This window comes from Lissotriton helveticus, chromosome 2_1 (assembly GCF_964261635.1).
Source record: "Lissotriton helveticus chromosome 2_1, aLisHel1.1, whole genome shotgun sequence".
NCBI classification, from domain to species: domain Eukaryota; kingdom Metazoa; phylum Chordata; class Amphibia; order Caudata; family Salamandridae; genus Lissotriton; species Lissotriton helveticus.
This window is the reverse complement of record NC_136059.1, coordinates 1,663,922,803-1,663,939,859: the sequence shown is the minus strand read 5'-3', so window position 1 is coordinate 1,663,939,859 and position 17,057 is coordinate 1,663,922,803.

The window sequence follows — 17,057 nt, the reverse complement described above, 5'->3', positions numbered from 1 at the left end:
GACATCAGAGACACTGAAATGCCTTATAGAGAAGCATACACCATTATGTCCTTGTCATAAATTTGCAAACCATTACTTTTCCCCAAAAACGATTTTCAAATCATAATTTGAAAACACTGCACATGTGGAAATTACTTAAAATGTCCTTAATTCAAAATTTGCTATTCCTTATTTTGCGATTGCACTGAAGGATTTGCAAATTTTGCGATTCCTTAAATGCAATGTATCAAACAAAAAATATGTAAAAAATAATATTAAGGATTTGGAAACTACCACCAACTTCTAGTTTGTGGTAATTTGCGAATTCTTTTCAAAAAGCATTTTTTTCCAAAAAACAAAAGGTGCCATATGACGCCTATACATGTCCTTAGGGCATGTATGTGTGCCATATGCCCCCAAATTTCTTTTTCAGGGGTGTAGCAGGGTGTTCTTGAGATACCCCTGCACGCTTGAAAAAATTCCTATTTTGTGATGAGCTAATTGCTAATCGCAAATTGCAACCTTCATTCCTATGAGCCTCCTAGCCCATGGAAGTGAATGGGTAACTTGCAAATAGCAATTTGCTCATTGCAAATTAGGAATGGTAAAGAATTGCTATTTATTCCTTAAAATTTGCTATTTAGGAAATGCAAAATAGTTTGATGGTACATATGGTGGTTCATCTGTAACAAGATAAGAAGCTTAGGGATACATTTATGATGACTGGCGCAATAAAGTGGACATTACTTACTTCATTGGTAGGCCTTTACATGTATTATCTCCTCTGTATTCTTCATCAAGCGTAACTTTAATCTGCAATCCTGAGTAGGCCTCACCTTAAACAAACCTTTGGATAGGCCACACCTTATTGTCATCCTGGATTAATCATTTAAAATGCTAGGGACAGATTTATGATAGGTGTATGCCTCTTTTGTGCCACTGTGCGTCACTTTTATGATGCAGCGGCGGTGCTAATTTGCAATTAGCAATTTGCTCATTGCAAATTAGGAATGGTAAAGAATTGCTATTTATTCCTTAAAATTTGCTATTTAGGAAATGCAAAATAGTTTGATGGTACATATGGTGGTTCATCTGTAACAAGATAAGAAGCTTAGGGATAGATTTATGATGACTGGTGCATCACCAGGGATGTGTCAGTCATCCTGCGCCGCTGTTCCGCCACCCATGGTGTGCTGCATTTAGAATACGGGGCATCATGGGGCAAAAATGGCACAGATGCGTGACGTATCTGTGCTGTAAAGGTAGTGATTGCTGGAGTTGTATCGCAAGTGCGATGCAGCTCAAGCAAGGCTCAGGGGTGCCCCATCTCCACAATGTTACGTCAAGACCTATGCCTGCTTAAAGCAGGCGCAGGGTTTTGACGAAGCTTTCTCCTATCTGATTGTAAATACGGCACACCATGGGTGGCAGAGTAGTGGTGCACGTTAACTGGTGCATGCCTGGGGATGTGCCATTTAACATAAATCTGCTCCTTTACATTTAAGTATGTGCAGGACACACAGAGTCGGTGAGGCTTATCCAAGGTTAAGAAGAGATGAGTCCTGTTCACTGAAAATTTAGACATAGTCTTCACCTGCTCAGCATTGCTGGACATGGCTAAATAATAGCTGCAAAATATTACTCTTGTTAAACAATTTTACTATTATAATCTCTGAGATTTGTCTCTTACTCTGCAACATCTCATTGTTGTTATCTTTCTTTAAAGATAAAGACAACCTCAACATGAGCGACAATCTGCAATCAGTTGATTTTGACCTCATCATTGAACTTGTAATTGAAACATCAGTGGATGTTGATCCCTTGGATGATTTAAATCCTGAGGATGAAGAAGAGCGTGATGAGGATGCAGATTTGTCCGAATTATATGACATAGGATGGGAAGCTGACCTGCTTGAGCCTATGGAAATATAAACATTTATTTTTAAAATTTATAATTAATAAAAAGTAAAAAGGTAAACCGTTTAATTTAAAAATAAAGACACCTTCAAAAGCAGGTTATGTGTAGTGTCTTCAATAAAATATTAAAATATGCTCATAAAATTAGATCAGATTCACATATAAAATAGCACAGGTAACATAAATATAAATGTCATTTCTTTTCTGCTATTTCTGTATTGTAAATTTGCAAGGACTAAAAAATCTTCTATTCAAAATGTCAAGTAGTGTGTTAAGTTTTTGATCACTGTTATTGTTTTACTGTTTGGTAATAATGGTTAATAACATTTTTTATTATATTTTACCACAGATTCAACTGCAGATCATTTCAAGATTTCACCATGCCAACAATAGAAAGACAGAGAAAGGCTGCAAAACGTCAAAGACAGCAGGTGAAAGAAAATAAGCAGCAGTCCTCTAACAAAAAGATTTCTCAAGTCACGAAGAAAGCACCGGGTAAGAGCACAAAATATTTCATAAGAAATATGTGTAGTAAAAAAAATATTACTACAGAAAATGTTTCAGTCCATAAAACGAGAAGGAATTCAAATGGAAAGGAAAGGCCAATCAAAAATGTTACTGCTAGAGCAAGAGATAACTCTGTGCATGATAGTAGAAGGAAACAACAGTTTAGGGAGATTCGTAAACGAATGTTCCGCAACAGGATAATTGGCAATTTGTTAAAAAATATTAAGAAAGGTCAACAGAAACTGGTTTTTTATAAGAGAAAAAAAAAAGTTGAGAAAGTTATTGATCAGGCATTTGAAATTAAACGTAAGTTATTTATTTTGATAATCAATAGAATTAGGAAGCTAAACAAGGCAATTTATGATTTCAAAAGAAATAGTAGATGGAAGAGAATAGTTAATCGTAGTAATTTTTGTGAAGTTTTTTCTGGAGAATGGATGCATAGTTCAAGCTGTGAGGCATTTTTTAATGAGGAGAGTTATTTCCAGGATAATGATTTGGTGCATGCAGTTGACACCAGTGGTCGTGCTTATGAAGTGAAAGATGGTTGTCCAGTTGAAAAAGAAAAACTTGTGACAACAGAGGCAGAAGAGGTGTTAGGTAATGAGGTTTTAGGAAGACGTGCTAAGGGTCCTGTGTACACCTGGAAGTGTAGTAGTATTTGCAGTGTGCGACAGGATTCCATCAATTTGCTTTGTGAATTTGTACGGTCATTTAATAAGAAAAGTTTGAAGCAGAAAATAAGGTTGTTGCAAGAATTAGATCCTTGCAGAGTAAGAGAAGTGACAGGTTTGCATGGTCATTCACTGGCTTGTCTTTCCAGGAGAGTATGCCAGAGTGTTTTTCATCATTTCAGGATGCTAGCAGTGCATCATAATAAAGTGAGGAAATTAGTTAGAATGTTGTATTATGCTAAGAGTCCAGCAATTATGCTTAAACAATTATGCGCTGCTCTTTTGCATGGTTCTGAAATAGATGTGAAGAATATATGTGAAGAAATTGAGTTTTGTTACTTTGGAAGTAAAGAGGAGAATGTTGAAATTGAGCAAGAAGAAGAGGGTCATGTGGAAGATAGTGTACAGGTTTCAGGTACAGATAATTTCCTGAGGGAAATTGCGACGTTTGAGGTGATATCAAGTGAGAGGCCTAATTTCACTTGTGTGTGTTGTCGACGCACTTATTATAAGAATCAGACTAAGTTAGTGGATTTATATGCAAAAAGTGAAAGGGAAGATAATAGTGAATGGAAGGATTTCGCAACATACTTGATGGTAGAAAATTGTTTTGATTTGGGATTGGATCAACGTGTGTGTACTTATTGTTGTTGCAAATTAAATCAAAACCAGATGCCTGCTAGAGCAGTTCATAATAATCTGGAATTGGTTGAGATTCCTTCTGAATTGAAGGATTTAAATACTTATGAATCTATTTTGATTCAAAGTATCCATCCCTTTCAGGCTATTGTAAGAATGGAGCCAAAGACAGGGAAATTGCCTCCATCAGATTTACAGAGAGGATTAAAGGGAAGAGTTGTTTATTTGCCTCTAGATTTGAAGAAAAACATTAACACAATTGGAGTAGAAAAAGTGGAAGAGGAACCTCTGGTTATCTTAGTTAATGGGGTTCCGACAAAGAATAAGAAAATATGGCAAGATTTAGTAGATGTTAGGAAAGTTAAAAAGGCAACATTGTATTTGAAAAAAAATAATAAATACTATAAGAATGTATATGTTGCAGAAGAGGAAGTAAGTGAGGAAGAGGATAGCGATTTGTGTGCTGGTCAAATTGAGAAAGTAGAACCCTCTACTAGTGAAGAAATATATGAACATTATAGTGTTCATCCTTTGCATTCCAAGGAAGTCATGGGGAATGCTATTGAGTTGTTTCAAATGAAACAAGCCAAAGGGAGTCCCATTAGTGTTTGGGAGGAAAGTTTGGAAGCTCGGTGTTTCCCACAGCTTTTTCCAACAGGTCAGGGAGGAAGATATGATGAGCGACCTCATCAAATTCCTGCTTCTGAATACCGGACTTTGCGATTGTATGCAGGAGATGCTAGGTTTCGACAATGCATTCCCTATTTGTTTCATCTCCTGTTTGAAAGCGATCTGTCTGGACTGTCATATGCAGTGAACCACATCTTGAAAAGTGGTATACACATGCAAAACATCTCGGCAAGTGACTTTATGGATAAAGTCAATGTCCAAGACAGTATTTTGGATTCTCACATGATTAATCTCATGGCGTGTCAGCGTGGTACTAATGAGTACTGGTACCGTCGTCATGGTGATTTAAAATGTATGCTGAGGAACTTAGGTACTCCCACATGGTTCCTCACTCTGAGCTGTGCCGAGTATGGCTGGGAAGACTTACTTGAATTTCTACGAGAGGCAAATGCTAACGTAGATAACATCGAATTCAAGACACCCGGAGAACTGTGCTCTTTGGATCCAGTCAATGTATGTAGGTACTTCAATCATAGATTTGAAGCTATGATGTCTTTCATCATGAATAAGAAGAATCCACCTCTTGGAGAGGTGTTGGATTTCTTCTGGAGAAAGGAGTACCAAGCAAGAGGTGCTCCTCATATACATATGTTGCTGTGGATCAAGGATGCACCTAAATTTGGAACGGATCCAGAAGACTCAGTGATGAGTTTCATCCAACAGTATTCTACGTGTGCTGTTCCAAACGCAAAGGAGAAGAAAAGCCTAAGAGAAAAAGTTCTGCGTTTCCAAAGCCATCGATGTGGAAAGTACTGCCGTCGTAAATTCCGAAACAAGGACAAGTTCTACACCAAATGTCGTTTCGGTTTTCCACGACCGGTGATTTCTAAAGGAAGAGTAAACAGTTTGATGTCTTCGCTGCGACATAATGTCATGAAGAAATCACCTAAAAACACATACAATTTGAAGAGGAACGAAGAGTCCAAGTACATCAACGACTACAACCCGGTGATTTTGTCCATGTGGAATGCTAACATGGATATACAGTTTGTGGCTGATAACTGTATGGCTGTGGCTCGGTATGTGACGTCTTACATCACCAAAAAAGAGAAGACAGAATTGAAGGATATGTGGGAGGACATTTCCCATGAAAAGAGCCTCAGCAAGAAGTTGTACAGTTTCAGTCTGAAGATGTTGTCGCATCGAGAAATTGGAGCTTACGAATGCTCTGACCGGTTGTCTTCAGCAAGTCTCTATGCCAAGTCCAGGAGTATCGTTTGGGCGAGTCTTGGTCTTGCTGCAACGCGTAATCGAGTTCTGAAACCTGTGCGGGAAATTGAGTATTTGGCGGAAAAGGAGCCAAACAGTACCGACATTTTGAAGACCAACATGTTGGATACATATTATCCAAATAGAAGCAGTCACCTCGACAATGTTTGTCTGTATGAGGTTCTTCAAAATTACATATTCAAGAGGAACATCAAAGAAGATACTGAGAAAGGAGTGTATGCTGTAATAGGAAGTGAGGGATGTCTGGTCAAGCAAAGAAAATGCCACTTGGTAAACCATCGAAAATTGAGTGGCGAATCTCCTGAAAAAAAGGAGTTTTTCTATTTAGCACTTTTGCAACTTTTCAAGCCTTGGCGTGCAGAAGAGGAACTGCTTGGAGATTTCCTCTGTTACGAAGACTCTTTCAATGCCGCCAAGGAGACCATAGAATGTCCTGCTTTTCCCAAATATGTAGAAATGTTGAATGCGGAAATTGAGCAGGAAGCAACGATTGCAGCCGAGATTGCCAGAGACAGTTCTCAGGACAGTCAGAGTTTTGCTTCATTGAGTCAGGATCCACTAGGAGGACCTGTTATCGAAAATGAAGCTGCCACTGCCATGAATGAAGTGGAAAGAGCCATGGCACATGCTCAGGAGGATGCGGTTAACTTAGAAGAGTTGGAAAGACAACTCAACGTTGAGCAGAGGAAAATATATGACGAAGTTACCATGCAAATTGATCATGGATTAAGTCATGACAAGAAAGAGTGCTCATGTACGTCGTTGAAGCCTGTCCGACTGTACGTGAGTGGAGAAGCGGGAACTGGAAAAAGTTTCCTCATTAAAGCAATTTTATGCTATTTGCAGGAAAGGACAGAGTCATCGCTGTCTTGTGTTGTCACCGCTCCAACTGGACTGGCAGCACATAACATTAAAGGGATTACTTTACATCGTTTACTGATGCTGCCAGTGGAGCATGACAACAAATTACAATATCACAAGCTATCTGGAGATGCTTGTTTTGAAGTTTCAAGAATCATGAGGAAAATGAAACTTCTTATCATTGACGAAGTAAGCATGGTTTCCAATGTCATGCTTGCCTTTTTGCATTTGAGGATGCAAGAAGTTCTCAAAACAGAGTATGATGTGTTATTTGGTGGCAAACACATCATTGTTTTCGGAGATCTTCTGCAGCTGACACCAGTGAAAGGGCAACCTGTGTTCAAAATGCTCACGCATGAAGATACCAGGAAGTGCCTAGGCAGCATTGGCAACGTCAATATATGGTTAAACTTCAATTATGCTGAACTGCATGAAAATATGCGTCAGGCGAAGGATGAAGTTTACAAGACTATTCTACAAGATGTTAGAATTGGAAAAGTGACCGAGCATGGGAAAGAAGCTTTACATGCACGATTACTGTCAAATTTATATCCAGAACAAGATGTTGTGCCTGAGAATATTTTTCAGAAAATTACTGATAAGAAATCTGGAATATGTTTGATGCCAACTCTTGCAGAATGTGCCAAATTCAACAACAAAATGTTGCATTTAGAAAAGCAAGAGATTGTGAAACTGGAAGCTATTGACAGAGTAGAGCATATGGGATCAACAATTATTTTGTCTGAGAATCTGAAAACAAAATTGGATTCATTAGAGAAGAGTATATCTAAAACTGCAGGTTTTGAAAAGACTCTGAATGTGTGCTTGAACTGCCGTATAATTTTAAGAAGGAATTTACATGTTGAAAGAGGTCTGGTAAATGGATCAATGGGTAATGTTGTTGATTTTGTAAAATACAGAAATAGAGATGGAATTGAATTTTTAAAAATTAAATTTGATGGCATTGAGGAAGTACAGCTAATTGGTCGTTGCTCTGCTAGATTTTTGCTTGTAAAAGACTTATATGTTCGCCGTAAGCAGTTTCCTGTTTGCTTGGCATATGCGGTGACAATCCATAAATCGCAAGGTTTAAGTGTAGACAGTGCATTGGTGAATATTGGCAGTTCTGTGTTCAAGGAGGGTATGGCATATGTGGCATTGTCACGAGTTAGAACTTTATCGGGATTGTACTTGATTGAGTGTGATGTCACAAACATTTGTGCTGATCTAGATTGTGTTAAGGAATACAATATGTTAAGAAGAGAGTATGCGCCACATTTGCCTCAGTATCCTTTGTTTGAGAAACGTGTGGTAGGCCGGAAACGAAGAAATGTGACCAATACTGGGGAGGTTGTAGCAAAAAGACGAAAAGTCGATGAACCTAAAATTACAAGCAGAAACAAAAAGGATTCTGTTGAAGATGTTGTTGGTTTTCAATTTGAAAACAGTTCTGGTGTCAACTGCTATGCTAATGTAGTGGTTAATGTTTTGTTTTCTCTAGAAAATGTAAAAGAAGAGATTGTGGTCAATTCTGATCAAAGATTTTGCAGTTTGTTAAATTCTGTGTTAGAGAAATGTAGCACTGATAGAAGAAACATAGAAAGTGTGTCTGAAATTCGAAATCTGTTAGACAGATGTTCAGGCCAAACACAATTCTCTCAAAATATTCAGCAAGATTGTCAGGAGTTTTTAATGTATATGCTTGATGTATTACATGCTGAAGGTGTAGATGTAGATCAGCTGTTTGGGCTTTCTTATCAATGGCATTATTTACAACAAGGGGTGGTGATGGACAGAGTCTCTGAATTGAGCAGAGTACTCTCACCCAGTCAAGAGATCAGGGCTAGATCCAACACCGTTTTTAGCTCATTGCACCATCCCAGTTTCAGAACCTGGCTGTATGCAAATTAGTCTGTCCCTGGCCCAGTGCATCATGGGAACAGGGCAGACCAGACTACAAAAGCCAATTCTTACACTGGGAAGGAAACAAGCTTCCGGGGACCGGTTTCTGCCATTTCAGGCGTCTTCGGCCCGGCTTGCTTGAATCCTGATGGTGCAATGAGCAAGGGACTCACATCTGAGTATACCCTTCCACGCTTAGGGTGGACAAAATTATTTACAACAAGGGGTGGTGATGGACAGAGTCTCTGAATTGAGCAGAGTACTCTCACCCAGTCAAGAGATCAGGGCTAGATCCAACACCGTTTTTTAGCTCATTGCACCATCCCAGTTTCAGAACCTGGCTGTATGCAAATTAGTCTGTCCCTGGCCCAGTGCATCATGGGAACAGGGCAGACCAGACTACAAAAGCCAATTCTTACACTGGGAAGGAAACAAGCTTCCGGGGACCGGTTTCTGCCATTTCAGGCGTCTTCGGCCCGGCTTGCTTGAATCCTGATGGTGCAATGAGCAAGGGACTCACATCTGAGTATACCCTTCCACGCTTAGGGTGGACAAAATTATTTACAACAAGGGGTGGTGATGGACAGAGTCTCTGAATTGAGCAGAGTACTCTCACCCAGTCAAGAGATCAGGGCTAGATCCAACACCGTTTTTTAGCTCATTGCACCATCCCAGTTTCAGAACCTGGCTGTATGCAAATTAGTCTGTCCCTGGCCCAGTGCATCATGGGAACAGGGCAGACCAGACTACAAAAGCCAATTCTTACACTGGGAAGGAAACAAGCTTCCGGGGACCGGTTTCTGCCATTTCAGGCGTCTTCGGCCCGGCTTGCTTGAATCCTGATGGTGCAATGAGCAAGGGACTCACATCTGAGTATACCCTTCCACGCTTAGGGTGGACAAAATTATTTACAACAAGGGGTGGTGATGGACAGAGTCTCTGAATTGAGCAGAGTACTCTCACCCAGTCAAGAGATCAGGGCTAGATCCAACACCGTTTTTTAGCTCATTGCACCATCCCAGTTTCAGAACCTGGCTGTATGCAAATTAGTCTGTCCCTGGCCCAGTGCATCATGGGAACAGGGCAGACCAGACTACAAAAGCCAATTCTTACACTGGGAAGGAAACAAGCTTCCGGGGACCGGTTTCTGCCATTTCAGGCGTCTTCGGCCCGGCTTGCTTGAATCCTGATGGTGCAATGAGCAAGGGACTCACATCTGAGTATACCCTTCCACGCTTAGGGTGGACAAAATTATTTACAACAAGGGGTGGTGATGGACAGAGTCTCTGAATTGAGCAGAGTACTCTCACCCAGTCAAGAGATCAGGGCTAGATCCAACACCGTTTTTTAGCTCATTGCACCATCCCAGTTTCAGAACCTGGCTGTATGCAAATTAGTCTGTCCCTGGCCCAGTGCATCATGGGAACAGGGCAGACCAGACTACAAAAGCCAATTTTTACACTGGGAAGGAAACAAGCTTCCGGGGACCGGTTTCTGCCATTTCAGGCGTCTTCGGCCCGGCTTGCTTGAATCCTGAGGGTGCAATGAGCAAGGGACTCACATCTGAGTATACCCTTCCACGCTTAGGGTGGACAAAATTATTTACAACAAGGGGTGGTGATGGACAGAGTCTCTGAATTGAGCAGAGTACTCTCACCCAGTCAAGAGATCAGGGCTAGATCCAACACCGTTTTTTAGCTCATTGCACCATCCCAGTTTCAGAACCTGGCTGTATGCAAATTAGTCTGTCCCTGGCCCAGTGCATCATGGGAACAGGGCAGACCAGACTACAAAAGCCAATTCTTACACTGGGAAGGAAACAAGCTTCCGGGGACCGGTTTCTGCCATTTCAGGCGTCTTCGGCCCGGCTTGCTTGAATCCTGATGGTGCAATGAGCAAGGGACTCACATCTGAGTATACCCTTCCACGCTTAGGGTGGACAAAATTATTTACAACAAGGGGTGGTGATGGACAGAGTCTCTGAATTGAGCAGAGTACTCTCACCCAGTCAAGAGATCAGGGCTAGATCCAACACCGTTTTTTAGCTCATTGCACCATCCCAGTTTCAGAACCTGGCTGTATGCAAATTAGTCTGTCCCTGGCCCAGTGCATCATGGGAACAGGGCAGACCAGACTACAAAAGCCAATTCTTACACTGGGAAGGAAACAAGCTTCCGGGGACCGGTTTCTGCCATTTCAGGCGTCTTCGGCCCGGCTTGCTTGAATCCTGATGGTGCAATGAGCAAGGGACTCACATCTGAGTATACCCTTCCACGCTTAGGGTGGACAAAATTATTTACAACAAGGGGTGGTGATGGACAGAGTCTCTGAATTGAGCAGAGTACTCTCACCCAGTCAAGAGATCAGGGCTAGATCCAACACCGTTTTTTAGCTCATTGCACCATCCCAGTTTCAGAACCTGGCTGTATGCAAATTAGTCTGTCCCTGGCCCAGTGCATCATGGGAACAGGGCAGACCAGACTACAAAAGCCAATTCTTACACTGGGAAGGAAACAAGCTTCCGGGGACCGGTTTCTGCCATTTCAGGCGTCTTCGGCCCGGCTTGCTTGAATCCTGATGGTGCAATGAGCAAGGGACTCACATCTGAGTATACCCTCCCACGCTTAGGGTGGACAAAATTATTTACAACAAGGGGTGGTGATGGACAGAGTCTCTGAATTGAGCAGAGTACTCCCACCCAGTCAAGAGATCAGGGCTAGATCCAACACCGTTTTTTAGCTCATTGCACCATCCCAGTTTCAGAACCTGGCTGTATGCAAATTAGTCTGTCCCTGGCCCAGTGCATCATGGGAACAGGGCAGACCAGACTACAAAAGCCAATTCTTACACTGGGAAGGAAACAAGCTTCCGGGGACCGGTTTCTGCCATTTCAGGCGTCTTCGGCCCGGCTTGCTTGAATCCTGATGGTGCAATGAGCAAGGGACTCACATCTGAGTATACCCTTCCACGCTTAGGGTGGACAAAAATATTTACAACAAGGGGTGGTGATGGACAGAGTCTCTGAATTGAGCAGAGTACTCTCACCCAGTCAAGAGATCAGGGCTAGATCCAACACCGTTTTTTAGCTCATTGCACCATCCCAGTTTCAGAACCTGGCTGTATGCAAATTAGTCTGTCCCTGACCCAGTGCATCATGGGAACAGGGCAGACCAGACTACGAAAGCCAATTCTTACACTGGGAAGGAAACAAGCTTCCGGGGACCGGTTTCTGCCATTTCAGGCGTCATAACGGTGATGGATAAAGCCCTGATCTTTGGACTGGGTAAGAGTGGTCTGCTTAATTCAGACACTCTGTTCATCACCACCCCCTTTTCTGTATCGTTTTTGGCCACTATAGGTGTGGCAGGGTATACTCAGACATGAGTCCCTTTCTCACTGCTCCATCAGGATTCAAGCAAGCCGGGCCGAAGAGGCTGAAATGCCAGAAACCGGTCCCCGGTAGCTTGTCTCCTTTCTGGTGAAGAATTGGCTTGGTAGTTTGGTCTGCCCTGTTCCCATGATGCACTGGGCCAGGGACAGACTAATTTGCATATAGCCAGGTTCTGAGCTGGGATGGGGCAGTGAGATAAATAACGGTGATGGATAAAGCCCTGATCTTTGGACTGGGTAAGAGTGGTCTGCTTAATTCAGACACTCTGTTCATCACCACCCCCTTTTCTGTATCGTTTTTGGCCACTATAGGTGTGGCAGGGTATACTCAGACATGAGTCCCTTTCTCACTGCTCCATCAGGATTCAAGCAAGCCGGGCCGAAGAGGCTGAAATGCCAGAAACCGGTCCCCGGTAGCTTGTCTCCTTTCTGGTGAAGAATTGGCTTGGTAGTTTGGTCTGCCCTGTTCCCATGATGCACTGGGCCAGGAACAGACTAATTTGCATATAGCCAGGTTCTGAGCTGGGATGGGGCAGTGAGATAAATAACGGTGATGGATAAAGCCCTGATCTTTGGACTGGGTAAGAGTGGTCTGCTTAATTCAGACACTCTGTTCATCACCACCCCCTTTTCTGTATCGTTTTTGGCCACTATAGGTGTGGCAGGGTATACTCAGACATGAGTCCCTTTCTCACTGCTCCATCAGGATTCAAGCAAGCCGGGCCGAAGAGGCTGAAATGCCAGAAACCGGTCCCCGGTAGCTTGTCTCCTTTCTGGTGAAGAATTGGCTTGGTAGTTTGGTCTGCCCTGTTCCCATGATGCACTGGGCCAGGGACAGACTAATTTGCATATAGCCAGGTTCTGAGCTGGGATGGGGCAGTGAGATAAATAACGGTGATGGATAAAGCCCTGATCTTTGGACTGGGTAAGAGTGGTCTGCTTAATTCAGACACTCTGTTCATCACCACCCCCTTTTCTGTATCGTTTTTGGCCACTATAGGTGTGGCAGGGTATACTCAGACATGAGTCCCTTTCTCACTGCTCCATCAGGATTCAAGCAAGCCGGGCCGAAGAGGCTGAAATGCCAGAAACCGGTCCCCGGTAGCTTGTCTCCTTTCTGGTGAAGAATTGGCTTGGTAGTTTGGTCTGCCCTGTTCCCATGATGCACTGGGCCAGGAACAGACTAATTTGCATATAGCCAGGTTCTGAGCTGGGATGGGGCAGTGAGATAAATAACGGTGATGGATAAAGCCCTGATCTTTGGACTGGGTAAGAGTGGTCTGCTTAATTCAGACACTCTGTTCATCACCACCCCCTTTTCTATATCGTTTTTGGCCACTATAGGTGTGGCAGGGTATACTCAGACATGAGTCCCTTTCTCACTGCTCCATCAGGATTCAAGCAAGCCGGGCCGAAGAGGCTGAAATGCCAGAAACCGGTCCCCGGTAGCTTGTCTCCTTTCTGGTGAAGAATTGGCTTGGTAGTTTGGTCTGCCCTGTTCCCATGATGCACTGGGCCAGGGACAGACTAATTTGCATATAGCCAGGTTCTGAGCTGGGATGGGGCAGTGAGATAAATAACGGTGATGGATAAAGCCCTGATCTTTGGACTGGGTAAGAGTGGTCTGCTTAATTCAGACACTCTGTTCATCACCACCCCCTTTTCTGTATCGTTCTTATCAATGGCAGCATGACTGCGAGAACTGTATGGTATCAAGTACTACTAGTGTAGACTCAGAAAGATTTATATATTTAACTTTGCCAGACAGTAAATCAGTCTCCTTTAATAAGCTAGTAAAAGCAGCTGATCACAACATGGAGTGTAGCCAATGTAAATCTGAAATGATGTCCACATTATTTATACGAACATATGGACAGTATGTCATTTTAATGTTCCAACGATGTAGGCCTGATGGAACAAAATTGACAACTTTAATTAAAAATTTTGTAGCTTCGCAGTTGTCAATATCAGGAAGGACTTTTGTAACTGCAGCAATTATATATCATGACGGCCCTTCAATAACATCAGGACATTACACAGCTTATTTAAAGTCTAGAAATGGCTGGTCATTCTGCAATGATTCTGTTTTAATTTTCAAAAAAAAATTGCCGTATGACCTTAAAAACTCTTACCTGGTGTTTTTAAAACCAAAATTTTAGGGAAATAATCTCGGGATGTGCTCTGTGGAATTTCAAGAAGTTCTAATGGCTCCTACACAATTTGGCCTTGAGGATAAGTGTAGTTCAGAGACATAACTTCTAACCATAGGACTGGACGTCATGGAGAAATACGTGCACTTTGAATGAGTTCAGAAAAACTGTTTCTTTTTATAAGCTAATTGAAGCAGCCAATCAAAACATGGAGTAGAGGGAATGTAAGTCTGCAATGCTGTCTACTGTTTTACATTGCTTTGTGATTAAAAGTGATGTAGAGAATTAAATAATTGTAGTAGTCATAGAGGTAGTGTAAGTCTGCTTCATAGTAAGCAGTATCAGTGTCATAGGAAATGTAGAACATGACTGAGCAAGAAGGGGAAGATATTACTATTCCAGGATTGTGAAAATGATCTTCAACATTTTAATTCTGAAAGTTGCGGAAATGCCAAATGACGGGATTGGCTTACAAGAAATCCAAGAGTTATAAATGGCTCTGACCAGATTTGGCCTTGTGGAAACTTGTGGTAGAGAGCAAGAAGTCATTTATTGCATGTAACGTGTTTTTAAAAACGATGGAGATTTTCTTTCAGAAAGTGGCGGGCTGAAAGTAATAACAGCACAAAAGAGTGTAAGCTGTTCATAGGACATCCTTGGACGTCATGGAAAGTAAGTTAACTTTAAGGAGTTCTGAATTTTGATTTCTTATGTTGTATGGGTTTTTTAAACACAATCATTTTGATTGTGTTTTTTTTTCCCCGCTGTTATATGATGAATACCTTCAAGTCACTGTTTTTAGTGAATTTTGATACATTCTGAGAACAGCAAAAATAAACCATTTAACATGTATAATTAATTCTGTACTGTTTGCATTTATGATGTATATGTAGAACTGTGTAGGAGGCATGGAGAAGGTGAGGCTTCTGTAAGTGTCAAAGTTGTTGCATGCAGTGCTGCACTTCTGCGTATTCTTTCATATGCTGGACTACATCTGCACAATGAGATACCTAAGCAAAGGAAACACAAGTGATGTGATTGTGAAATGAGCAAAATAAATTGCACGTATTTCATTTACATCACCTGTGTTTCCTATCATTACGAATCACATTGTGCAGATCAAGTTTAGGTCTGTCCAGGGAAACATAGGAGGTTTGGACTTTGTTGAAGAGTGCAGTGGACATGACTCACTTCATTGGTAGACCTTCACATGTATTATCTCCTCTGTACTCTTCAACAAGTGTAAATCTCATCTGCAACCCTGAGTAGGCCTCACCTCAAACAAACCTCTGGATAGTAGACATCTTATTGGCATCCTGAAGCAATTATTTAAAATTTTAGTGTCTTGCGACACTTTTCTGAAACAACAGCAATGCAAAAGATGCACCATGTTTTAAGATAGGCCTCACTTCATCTGCATCAAGATACTGTTAGTTTAAAATGTATATCTTTAGGACTGTGTAGGGGGCCTGGAGAAGCAGAAGCTTCTGTAAGTGTCAAAGTTGTTGAAAAACTGTTTGTCCTTCAATCTTTTCCCTTGTCTTTTCTAATTTTTAAATACATGTTTTAATATTTTTCAAATGTTTGTTCTCTCTTTCACAGATTGAAAGTATAAAAACAAAAAGTGAGTAATTTAACGACAATTATAAGGTAAATGTTTTGTATTCTTTTCGTTACATTTCTATCACATTCACCTACTATTAGTTCCACAGCTTCATTTCTTTAACCCTCAGTTTCCTGCCTTTGCTACTTTCCTCATTCCTTTCTCTATTACCTACTTACTCAACTCCTTCCACTCTTTTACTCAGTCCCTCTCTTCTCATAGTTCCTCACTCTTGTTCACTCACTCCGTCTCTATTACTCTTAGTGTCTTTGACTGATCACTCTATCACTACTTGTTCATAATGCTTTCTCTGTGTAGTTGAAGCACACTAAGTGGAATATTATGAACACAGCCAATAAAATTATTGCTCTTTTTATTGGCAGAAAACTGGTGCAAAAGTGGTTTTAGCGGCAGTTTTCTGCCACAAAAGCAGCTTTAGCGACACATTTCTGCCAATAAAAGCTGCAAAACTTTTATTGCCTATGTTGATGATATGGCTCTATGTTACTTACATTTCTTTGCTGTTTCAATTAATCTTTTTCTGTTATTTTTTGTTTTCTGTTTTCTATTTTTTCTCTCTGTTATTCCTCATGTTTTAATCTTATTTTGAACATTCACTCACATTCTCCAAGAAACTCTTCTTTGTTAATGTTATACTCTCTTTTTTTTTCTTTCACTTCGTTATCTATATTGTTTTTCACAATTATACCCTCTTCTGTCTTTTCTTCGGTAAATAGATCTATTAAACAGTATCTCTTCTTTACTCCCTATAGCTGTCTTTCTTTTAACATCACTCTCTGTTTACTTTCCTTATACTTACACTTTTTTTTTTTTTTTTGGTTAGCTCCCGGTCCGCGTACCGGGAAGCTAACCCGGGAGCGAACCAAAAGAAATAGAGCTTGCCAGAGTGCTAAACATTCTAGCAATTTTTTTTGAAAGGGAAGGTAGTTCTGAAAATAACTTTTTTTTTTATATTTTTGTTGTTTTATATTTTTATTTATTTTTTGAACATTTTTTGTTTTTTTTGTATTTTTTGAACGATTTTATATTTTTTTTGGTTTTTTTTGGGGGGGGGAAACAACAAAAAACAGGCGTTGAAAAGGGCTCAACAGGAGCAAAAAAAAATTACTGGGGGAGGTTAGGGCAATCATGGTGTTCATACGCCAGGTTGAGTGCATTGATGCTCATGTTGCCACAAGCTAATAATGCACGACAGTGCATACATAAGTGAATCATGTGCCCAAAATTTTCTTGAATATTTGGCACAGTTTCCCGTGCCTCTTCTGGTGTTAGAGAAATCGGTATTGTTGGTCTGGCCACAGGAGTTGGTCTTGGATTGTCAAGCATATCCCTTATTTCCGCCCGGCTGTAATTTAGTGGATGCTTCCTTGTCATGTGCCTGTGCATTGTGTGATTTCCATAGCTATATTTTTTGTCCGTCCCTCTGGACAATTGTTCTTTGCATATGCGGCAGGTGACATACCTCGCATTGACTTTTTTTTGGCCACGAGGGAT